Source organism: Gossypium arboreum, chromosome 11 (assembly GCF_025698485.1).
Source record: "Gossypium arboreum isolate Shixiya-1 chromosome 11, ASM2569848v2, whole genome shotgun sequence".
Lineage (NCBI taxonomy): Eukaryota > Viridiplantae > Streptophyta > Magnoliopsida > Malvales > Malvaceae > Gossypium > Gossypium arboreum.
Window position 1 is genome coordinate 18452210 of NC_069080.1, and position 11982 is coordinate 18464191.

An 11982-nucleotide genomic window follows, 5' to 3' on the forward strand; every position below is an offset into this window, starting at 1 on the left:
TAGCAAAATATGGCAAAGCGCACGATAAACACATAAGTTGGATAGAAACATGAAAAGCAGACCAAAAGAACATCTAAAAACAAAAATGGAATCACCATTAGTATGTAAACATGAAAATGCACGACTTTAAACAAACCAACTTTGCATGTGCGAATCATACTCCACAAAACTCATAAACATTAACTTCTCCTAACCGAATACCAACTTTATGTTTACAGAGGCCTTGATCAAAACTAACATAAGCTGTTGATTTATAACTTATCTAATAAGAATCACAGAATATGCGAGAAAGTACCGAGCATTTAATTTCAAGAGAACCATGTATTGAAGGAAAAGAGCCGAAAATGATCAATGTATGCAAAACACGGTCTATATTTCAAAAGCTGGAGTAAATCTTTCATCTAGTACCAAATACATACATATATAGAGACACAAACACACAGGCATACATCTTCCATTACCTAAATCATTTCTTGCAAATAAAAGATAAGTACCTAGAACAGATGTAAGATTATAAGAGTAGCACCAAATATATTTCAGTTTAAGCAAATATAGAAACTTTACCTATATCAGTTTTGCAAGTGCCCACTTGTACTAGGATCAAAGACACTGCCAATGAAGCTATACACCTTAGCAAAATATGGCAAAACTGCACAGTAAACACAGAAGTTGGATAGAAACATGAAAACAGACCAAAAGAACATCTAATAAACAAAAATGGAATCACCATTAGTATGTAAACATGAAAATGCACAACTTTAAACAAACCAACTTTGCATGTGCAGAATCATACTCCACAAAACTCATAAACTTTATGTATTTATTTATCTATCATCAACCAAATATAACATCTCATCACTGCCATTTCCGAAACTAATGAATAAACAAATTACAGTCAAAATGTAATTCAATAATAAACCATACCCAAAACACATCCAACAACCATACTTAATTCACTTGAGACAGAAAAATAACAACCACAAATGCATATCATACCAATTAACAATCTTACCAAGATGAGCTAATTATAAACCATACTTATCATTACTTCATACCAAATCATATATCTAAGTAAAATGATTTTTTTCAAAATCATCATGATGAAACTATTCTTTATGCGAATTTTGAACTAAAACGTACCTTAATAATTTCAACAAGCTGGTCTACTTCACTCTCACCAGGAAACAGAGGCTGGAGTCAGAAAAAATAGTATTTGTTAAGTAATTTAAAGGAAAAATGCATAGAAATAAGTTAAGTAATTAAGCAACGAAACAAGTACCTAGAACAGATGTCAATGGCTGTGGTGTATTTATTTGCAACAACTATTAATTTAGGTGCTGGACAGTACCTAGAACAGATGTAAGAAAAAAACAAAAATTGCTTTATGTATTCGGATATTTTCATAAGTTCTAAGAATTAAAGGCTCAAAAAGAATCCATAGATTCACAATAATATAGCTAAACATCATGTACCGGACAACCTGAATGATGATGAAAGATGAAGCATATGGTGAGTTCCTAAACTTATTGATGCCCACTTGGAGTATCATTAGCTTATTGATTTTTTAAGAAGATTTCTAGAAGATCTTGTGTTTTGAAGTAGTAAAACCACAAAGTGCAATGATGACTAGAAACGAGCATAAATAGTAAGGATGGCATAATAACCAAGAACAGAAACAACATACCTGCATATAAATGCTAACAAACGGTTCAAACTTTCTAGTAATATAAATGTAGAAAAGCACACAGCAATGCTGAATAGACAATTAAGAAGCTATGCTATTTAGACTCAAGTGTAACTATCATATGCATACTATATTAGTTTATTTGAGGTCCATTTTATGACGATTTTTATGGACAATAGGCAGTATTATTTTACCATTGCTGTGATTTCTCTCACCAATACATTAATAGTATTACTTGGAATCTTCAGTTTAAGAGCCGAAGTCTTATCAGCTAATCTCGGTTTAATCCTACTATTACTATGAATCATGTTATGATCAGCTCCTAGAAGCTACCAATATAGTACACGGTTAAACTTTTAGAGTCGATGGACTTCTGTCCAATTTGGAAACAGCTTATGATGTGGGATTGACTTCAACTGCTATGCTCAATTGTTTCTTAGAAAGATGGCATGCCTTTTAATTGAAATAATGTTGTTTGTGACAGGTAGTTAACCGGTATATTGATGAAGGTGTTGCATAGCTTGTACCGGAGTTCTATTCATTGATGAGGTCTTGTTCTTTTCTTTAGTTGATTTGTTTTAGCATACGATATATGTCCTTTAGATGCATGGATGCAATGTATGTTTCTATGCGAATAAGCATGCAAACAAATGTATATCTAAGATACTTCTTAGGTCTTGACACATGCACATGCTCAAAGCATTTTACACATCATGCATGTTTATGTTCTCTAAATCATGGTTAGCAGTGCATATCTTTGGACATGGAGTGCTTTTCATACTTGAATCGTGCTTTAGAGAGCTCACTATCTCCAATAGTAATTTTCGCTACAAATAGAGGCATTTGTAATGTAAGGTAAGTGAAATCGATTTTGTCGAATTTTTGAAATATCGTGACTTTTAGAGGGCTAGCTTAGTTTTACATGTTGACTTTCCGGGCATGCGATGCAATTTGAGAATCTGAATATATTAGACCTCTTTTGCAAGATGAATTGTAATTATTTTTGTTTTGGGCTGAGTTATATTTTCTATCATCATAAAACAAGAACTCAATTCAAGTAAAACTAATGTTCCTACTATATTAGTTTATTAGTATAAAATTTTGGGTAAAACAAATAATTCATAAAATTCACAAACTTGAAATTTATGTATTTAGAATTATGTATTTATATAAACACACAAAAATTCATATAAGTTCAATCACGAAGACGACATCTAAACCTGACTAAGTTATAGAACACACACACGGATAAATATATATATATATAACTCCTATTAAGCTTTCCAAGAACAAGATTCAAATTTCCAAATTCCAGTTTTCCAGCAGGAGCTATTAAAAGAAAATAAACTTGAATGAACTTAGATTATAACATAGCAAATAACGAAAATAACCAGTCAAATTGAAATCTGAAGCAGAAAAGAAATATGCTTTTCCGTTGAACCCAAAAATTATCGATGAGATGAGCAGAGAAGAACTTACAGGTGTAAACGAAAATGGCAAAAGGGATAGTTAGAAACCTTGAAATCAGATTTGAGCATTTCAGTGTTTGGTGTATGATAGTGATATCCCCATAAAACCAAATGAGAGAACCCCATCCATTCACAGTCGTCCGCTGAGAAGAACATTGCACGGCATATTAATTGAAGGTTTCAGCAAAATCAATTAAGTAAATCGAAATAAGATAAAAAAAACTTTTAACCACTGGGTACTTAGTAATGCAGACATATATAGCTGGGAAATGATTTAAGGCTTCCGTTTTCTATCAATCACAAGAGCTTGAATGTATGGAAGATTAAATTACTTCATAATTTACTAGTGAATAGATATAAAAAGAAAGGGACAAAGCAAAGACAATAAGCTAAAGGAGGCAAATTACATGGAGCAAGGCTTTGCCAATGGAAAATAAACCTATTGAAAGGAATAACATATTGTTAAATTGGTTCAAGAATCAAGTAAGCGAACCTAACGCAATCCGTTTAATTCAATCTTTTACTCTTTGCTCTTTTATTTATTTAATTTTTCTTTTCAAAATTTCTTATTAAAGACTAGTCTCGTTTTGCTTGCATGATTAAGTTAAACAACAGTAGATGCCTAGATGACACTATACATGGACCAAAACATTTTCCTTTCTTCGATTCAATACATGCCTTTGCAAGATAAACAGTATGTAATTAAAAAGCCTTCAATATCACATATTTGTAGAGCATTTATCCTCCAGCTTTGACATTATCAAGATCGGTTTAGGTGCATACAATAAAACATTGATACGCCCAATTACTTATCATTAAACCATTCAAATAACACATGCATAGTAACTCTTATCTTTATTTGCAGGTAATCACAAATGTAAAAAAAAAAAAAGTCATCTTAAACTTTGGGAAGCTTGAGAATTGTTGATTGCATGCAACTCTTTACCTTGATACAATCCAACTGATGTTTTAGGATATACAAGAAATAATAAAGACTTGGACACAGTTTGAAGTTGTAGTGTGATAAGCTTGAAAAATATTAACGCAAGAAACAATTCATAAAACAGACGGATGCATGTACTTCATAAAACATTTCAAACCTTGAAATGGCTCAAATCATTAATCGTTGAACTATTTTCTTACCTTGAACTGTTTTCTTCAACCCCGAAGCAAACTTCTGAAACCTTTCCTTTCTTAATCCAATTTTCTATAGATGGAAAATCAATGGCCAGTGGGAAGGGTGGATTTTAGGGATTTCAAACTGGGGAAGAATGGGCTATTTTCGGATGTCGAATTGGGGAAAAAATGTGATGATTCTTTAGGGATTTGGGAGTAAGGCAGAGAGGGGAGGGGAAATGAACTGGGGAGACTTAGACAAAATTTCTAAGTGTTATCGTCTGTAAAAATGAAGACAACAAAAACGACGATGTTTTGACAAACTTAATTTAACATTTGCGGCGTTTTTGCAATAGCGCCGCTAAAAGGGTAAGCTATTGCGGCGTTTCAAATAAACGCCACTAATAAACTAACAAAACGACGACACTTTGATCTGAACAAAATAATATTAGTGGCGTTTATACACTAGCGCCGCTAAATCCAAACCTATTGCGGCGCTTCACAAAAAACGCCACTAATAAATCCTACAAAACGGCGTCGATGATGCTCTTTTGCGGCGTTTTTCAATAAGCGCCACTAATTCTATATTTTTTAGTGGCATTTTTGTAAAAACGCCGCTAATGCCTCTGCACACAAATCATAAAACGACTTCGTTTTGCCTGATTTGAAATTTTTTTGCGACGTTTTTTACAAAAACGCCACTAATGCATTTAAATTTTAATAGTTTAATTATTTCTTAAATTCCTTTTAAACTAATTTTGTTTACTTTCAAACAATATATCTAATTTGAAAAAAATTAAATTATATTGAATAATTATTATTTAAATATTTAATATTTAAATTTTAGGTAAATAATTTCTAATAATTATTTAAAACATGAAATGAATTCAAATAAAATATATATATATATATATATATTAGTATAATACTAAATCCATGCGTAATTATCTGGGAATATAAACATATACATCGTAAATACATGTATAAACATGAGATCAAGTATTTAATTAAACCACACTACGAGCACTCCAAAACCTAGATTCAACCAGAACATCATTTAATCAATTAACCCTTAAACCCTAACACTAACCCTTATAACCTTAAACATTAAGACCCTAAACCCTAAATTAATACTTTAAAACAGTACCAAACCCCAAACAACAAACTAATTTAAAACACTATACCCCAAATCCAAGATAACAAACCCGGCCCATATCATTAACTTAATATATATACTATACCATTGAACCGGCCTAAACCATAAACTTAATATATATATATTAATTCTACCATTGAACCCTAAACCATAGGCTTTAAACCTTAAATCCTAAACCCTAAATCTAAAAATAAATTTAATCAATATTAAGTACTTCTTCCACAATTTATTATAAACATAAGCTTTTACATTAATATCTATATATATACACATCAACATGATCCATATGATTTTTTGTGAGGGGGTTTAGGGTTTTGGAGTTTATAGATTAGTGTTTATGTTTTATGATTTAAAATTTAGGGTTTAGGGTTTAATGTTTAAGATTTAAGGGTTTCTGAAAGCCATAAACGTCGATTTTAACGACTTGGTAACTTAAATAAAAATTTGTAAATAGTTTAGTTATCAATTTGTAACTTTTCATAATTAAGTAACAAAATGAAACTTTCTCATAGCTAAGTGATGAATAGTGTAGTTCCCATTTTTTTATAAAGTTAGCTTTAAATACAAAAATAATTAAATTAAATTCAAAATAAAATAAGAAAATAATATGAAAATTAAATCAGATCAAATCAAAACGAGTGTCGGTTACCCTACTAAAAAATGCCTGCTAAACTTTTTGCGGCGTTTGGACCAAAAACGCCGCTATTAATCAGTTTTTAGTGGCGTTTTGGATAAAAACGCCACAATTGATCAGTTTTTTGTGGCGTTTGGGACAAAAACGCTGCAATTTAGTGGCATTTGAGATTAAAACGCCGCTATTGATTAGCTTTTAGTGGCGTTTTTGGCAAAAACGCCGCTATAGTTTAGCTTTTAGTGGCGTTTCGGACAAACGCCTCTAATGTATATTATTTACGGCATTTTTTGTTAAAACGCCACTAAAAGCGCCGCTAAAAGTCTATTTTCCTGTAGTGTCAAAACTATAACCCAAATTCAAGGATGCTTATAAGCATATCATGAGCCCTATAAATAACCAATTTCAACATGCTAAATACCATATTCAGTCATTTTCAAACCACAATTCAACCACTTCAAAGTTAGCATTCAACTTAACACCTATGTTACATGCATTTCATACCAAACTTTATATGCACCTAAAGTACCCTTCATCTCTCAATCAACTTAACCATTATGCATCATTATTCACTATGTTAAACTTATCAAACAATAGCTCAATCATTCTCATTCAAACATAGTCATTCACATCAATGCTAAATACATATCATATGTGTCGAAACCATTTTTTTGAAAAACGGGGTCGACTTTGGTTTTGAAAATAAAAAATAAAAAATAGGAGTAGCCACCAATCCTTTTTATGAGGTGTGATTGGATCACCTCGTGATCGTTTTAATAAAATGTTTGATTTACTAGAACAACGTTTTTGGTCTACGAAATTTGAAAAACGAGCTCGGGAGTCGGTCACGTACGAGGAAGGGTTAGCACCCTCGTAACGCCCAAAATTGGTACCTAATTGATTAATTAATGTCTTAATGTCAAAAATTGAAAACTCGAGAAGAAATTAAAATACGATCCCTCTTTATTAATGTTATTTAAAAAATGCTTGAATAAATCGAGACGCATGTTAAGGACCCTTTCATCTCAAGGTAATAAAATGTCACATCCAGTAAGTTAGGACACAACATCTCGATCCCTTGAGAATAAGCTTGCCTTTTATTTTTTAAACTCATGTATTTTAATTTAAAAAGGATATTCGGTTATTTAGGTTAAACAAGAAAAATCGAAACCCAGTACGTTAGGGCACAATTTCTCGAATTTCTAAATACAGAATATTGCCTTTATTTAAAAAACTTTTTTATGCGTCGGGTAAAATTAATGAAATATTAAAAATGATATACAATATGCGATAAAATGTTATAATAACAATGATGTAATTATAAAGATGAATACAATATTAGTGGACTAGTCTCGATGAATAAGTAAAGTAATAAAAGAAATGCATGATATAAAAACAAGCAATCATAGCATATGAATGTTTAAAATGCATGGAATAACAAATGAACAAGTAAGTAAAATAGATATATATATATATATATATATATTGTCAAGTTTAGATTTTTAATGTAAAAATAATAATAATAAAATGTGTGAGTAAAGGGATAAATAAATAGAAACAATAAATAAATATTAAGAAAAATAATTAAGGAGTATAAAAATAATATATAAAATTTAAAAGATAATATATACAATAGTTTAAAATAAATAATATATGAAAAGAAAATTTAAATAAATAATATATAAAATGGTTCGAATAAACAATATATATAAATTTTAACATAAATAAGATATAAAAGCAGTTTGAAATAAATAGTTTATAAAGCAATTTAAAGTAAATAATATATAAAATAATTTAAAATAATAATACAAAACAAATTAAAATAAATAATATGATAAAAAATTTAAAATAAATACTATATAAAAAATTAAAATAAATAATAATAAAACTGTTCAAAATAAATAATATGAAAGATTTATAATGAATAAAATAAGTAAGTTTAAAATAAATAACATATGAAAGATTTAAAATAACAAAATAAACAAGTTTAATATAAATAATAAGTGAGAGATTTAAAATAAATAAAATAAATAAGTTTAATATAAACAATATCTGTAAAAAAATTAAAAGATATAAATAAATAAATAATTTGCAAAAAAATGGTTGAAATCAAACGAATTAGGGATTAAATCATAATAAAAATGAAATTAAAAGGTAAAAACTATAACAAAATAATTAAATGAGGATTAAAATCAAAAGGCGCGCAAAGGCCGAGGACCAAATGGGTAAAAAACCCATCCCTGGACACGTGTCCACTTTTCAGCGCATCAGTGGGTTATGGACCCGATCGAAAACCAAACAAAATTCTACAGTCAGATTTAAAAAAATAAAAAATAAACAAAAAGACTAAATTAAAAAGAACATAAATTAGGAAGGACTTGGGTTGTAAATAACCCATCTAACGAAAACACGCGGATCCCCCTGGGGCGGGTCGGGTCGCGCATGGGTGGCCTTATACGACGCCGTTTTATGGCCACTAAAACAGGCCCTAAACGACACTGTTTCGCATCTTTTATAAAAGCCAATTTTTTTTAAAACACATTTTGCTATTCTTTAAAAAAAAAAAAAAACAAAACACTCTCACATATCCTCTCAACCTGTTCTCTTGGCCGGCGTGAGTCCTCTGATCAACCACCGTCGCATCGGCCACCAGTCGCTGGCGTGGGCGCCGCCACGCACGGCGGCCGAAACTCGAAAAAAGGTAATATTTTTATTTTTTTTGCTATATTTACATATATATACTGTTTTCAAAAGAAAAAATAAAGAAAATATGTTTGTATGTATAGTCGAAAAAAATGAAAAAAAAAGAAAAATAAATGGGAAAAAAAAGAAAAATAAATGGGACCTTGGCACGTTTGAATCTGTTTTTTCCCTCTTCAATGCTTGCTATTTTTTTTTTTGTATTCAGGTATATGTTTAAAACACTGATTTTTCATTCATAATGTCCTGATTTTTTTGTATTCAAAATCCCTCCATTACAATCGTTCGGTGATGGCTTTTATAGCCAAACAAATACATTATTTCTATTGTTATTGTTATTGTTTTGCCTCTATTTCTCTGTTGCTTTTGCTGTTTTTCTATCTTTTCTTATCTGTTTGCAGGTTCGAGTAGCGTGCGCACTGGTGACAGCAGGGAGCCACATGGGAGGCACGGTGCAAGGGCATTAGGGTTAGGGTGTCTGAAAAAATTTTAAGTTTTTGGGCTATGGGCTTGTAATGTTCTTGGGTTTATAAAATTTTAGATTTGTAATTGGACTGGATTGTTTAATTATTTATTTGGTTTTGTTTATCTATTTTGGGCTTGAGTCGAGCAAAATAGGCCTATTACAATATGCACATTTCAAAATCAAAGCCTCTATTTATATAACCATCTAAACAGACAACCAAAATGCTTTCATTGGCACCAACAAAGCATTAACTCAAGTTATATACAAATCATGTCTTAACCATTGCATACCACAAACTAAATCATATAAATAATATCATTCAAACTTGCCATTATCATTAACCTTCTAAATACCAGAGTTGGCATAAACCATACCAGACATATCAAGCTACCAAAGTACCAACATTCAAATTTGACTAAAAATGAATCACCTATATACATGCCTCAAAACCAAGTTTTAAACGATAAAAAGACTACATAATCAATACCGAGATAGTGTGAGCTTCTCGATGATCCTCTTGACACATTACGCAAGTTGTCACTACAGGGAAAAAGGAAACAAGAGAGTAAGCATTACAATGCTTACTAAGTTCACAGGTATTAAAACCCAATAACTTACCTCATGTTATAATTATACATTACATGCTACTTAGCTTGATAAGTATACCTATCATGGCAAATCAAATATTAAAAAGGTTAGTTCAACATTTATCATACCATATAGTAACTCAATCATATAACATTTCAATTCACTTGATTCAATATTTCATTATCGTTCATAAAACAAAAAATCATTTAATCAATTCACTATCTTAATCATATCGTACAATCTATTTACCTGTAATACATCCCATTTCAAATTAAGCCAAACATTATTTTTCATTTCATAGTTTGAATTTTCAATCAATTCATATAAAATCATATAAACTTCATTTCCATTTCATATAATTCATCTTTATACCAAATACATATATCAATTGTCAATTTAATGTCATTTACTACTTCATTTCATAATCTGAATTATGAATCACATTCCATCTCAATTTCCAAATTCATGGATTCATTGAATATAATTAATCAATGTTCCTAATTCATTCCATAATTTCATATTTCATTTCACATCATATACTATTTCAAATATCAGATATTTCATTTTTACCATTTATTTCTCTATTAACATGACTTGGACTAGGATGAATACGCAGATCCAACCAACACACTAATACCCATTGTATATCTGATAAATAGAAATAATAAATTGCGCCCTGTACTGGCCGATAAAACTGACAAATAAATGTACCCAACATGGGTCAGTATAACCAACAAATGGGGTGCTTAACATTCCCCGACACGTAGTCGTATAACCCTGAACTCTTCCTATCTTATGGAATGCCAACCATACCCGACCCTGCCTGAACAATTGATAAGGTAATAGTTTTTCACATTCGTTTATAACCAATTCTTCATTTCAATATCAAAATCAAATTCATCTAATCCATAATTCTCATTTATAACAGTATATTTCATCATCACAATAGCACAATTTCACATTTCAAATAATATCTAATATTTATGAATCTATTCAATTCACTCTATATCACTATCAACTAGTCTAAATCAAATCAATCTAGCTCATTTCATCAAATCATCTCATAACATATTCTATTTTAGTTCAATTTAAAGTCAATTCCATAATTATTTTAATTTGCAATTAATCGTATTCAATTTAATCCCCTCACTCATATTTTTGTACCGAATTTTAAACAATTAAAATTTCAGTTAAATATAATTACAATTATAATTCTCAATGCATAACCATTTAACAAAAACATATCGTATAAGCTTACAAGGTCAAGACAGCAAGCAAACAACCCTCTAAGGATTAATCAACAAATTTTGTCATTTCCCCAACCAACTTCAATTTGGTCTAATTTTTTATCTATTCAATAATTCAATTTAATTTATCAATTGCAAACATCTTATATCATTCTATTATAAGTATATATCAGTTTAATTTTATTATTCGAATAACCCCTAAACTTTTTTATTTTATTTAATTTAGTCCCTAAAACTGAACTTATCACATCTTCCGAATTTGAACTCCAAATTTTAAACCCACTTCAATTATGTCTATATAAAGCCTCCTATTGTCAAATTTACAAAAAAATTATACCAATTTCAAGATATTCACAATTTAGCCCTTAAACTCAAAACTAGCAAAATTTACTTAACAAGTTAATCCTATTTCATTTCTAAGCTTCAAAATCTACTATCAACATTCAAAAGCTTCAATTAACATCAATGGAAACTCTAAAAATATTTAACAATTTTTGAAAATGGAGATACGAGTTAATTAGACCTAATTGCAATGATCTCAAAATATAAAAATTATTAAAAACAGAGTTAAGTTTGACTTACATGCAAATATTTTTGTGTTGGCCGAAACTTGGATGTAACACCCCAAACCCAGCCTAAACATTATGGCTGAGTTTGGGGTGTTATATTTAGTGGTATCAGAGTCAGGTTGCAAAACTCAGGTTGTGCAATTTTAAGTTCCAAGTTTTTTTTAAAAAAGAACTGATTTTCAAATAATTTGGATAATTTGAGGAAGTATGTGGTACACCGAATCTCCGGCGCCAATCCTGTAAGTATTTCTGAACTTAGATAAAAAAGTTTGAAAATACTGTAGTTAGTACTTATGATAATTTATGCATAAAATATCTGCTAATAAATACTAGAACTGATGCATAAAATTTTATAA

The 11982-nt window shown here is 30.0% G+C and overlaps 1 long non-coding RNA gene across 1 annotated transcript; it reads right to left on the reverse strand.

Moving 5' to 3' along the window:
* Positions 1-615: 615 nt before the first annotated feature.
* Positions 616-1354, reverse strand: LOC128284141 (uncharacterized). The gene is made up of 3 exons (XR_008274469.1): positions 1280-1354; positions 1141-1191; positions 616-629 (listed from the first exon to the last, which is right to left on the reverse strand). It is a non-coding gene; the product is annotated as an uncharacterized LOC128284141 (long non-coding RNA).
* Positions 1355-11982: the final 10628 nt, after the last annotated feature.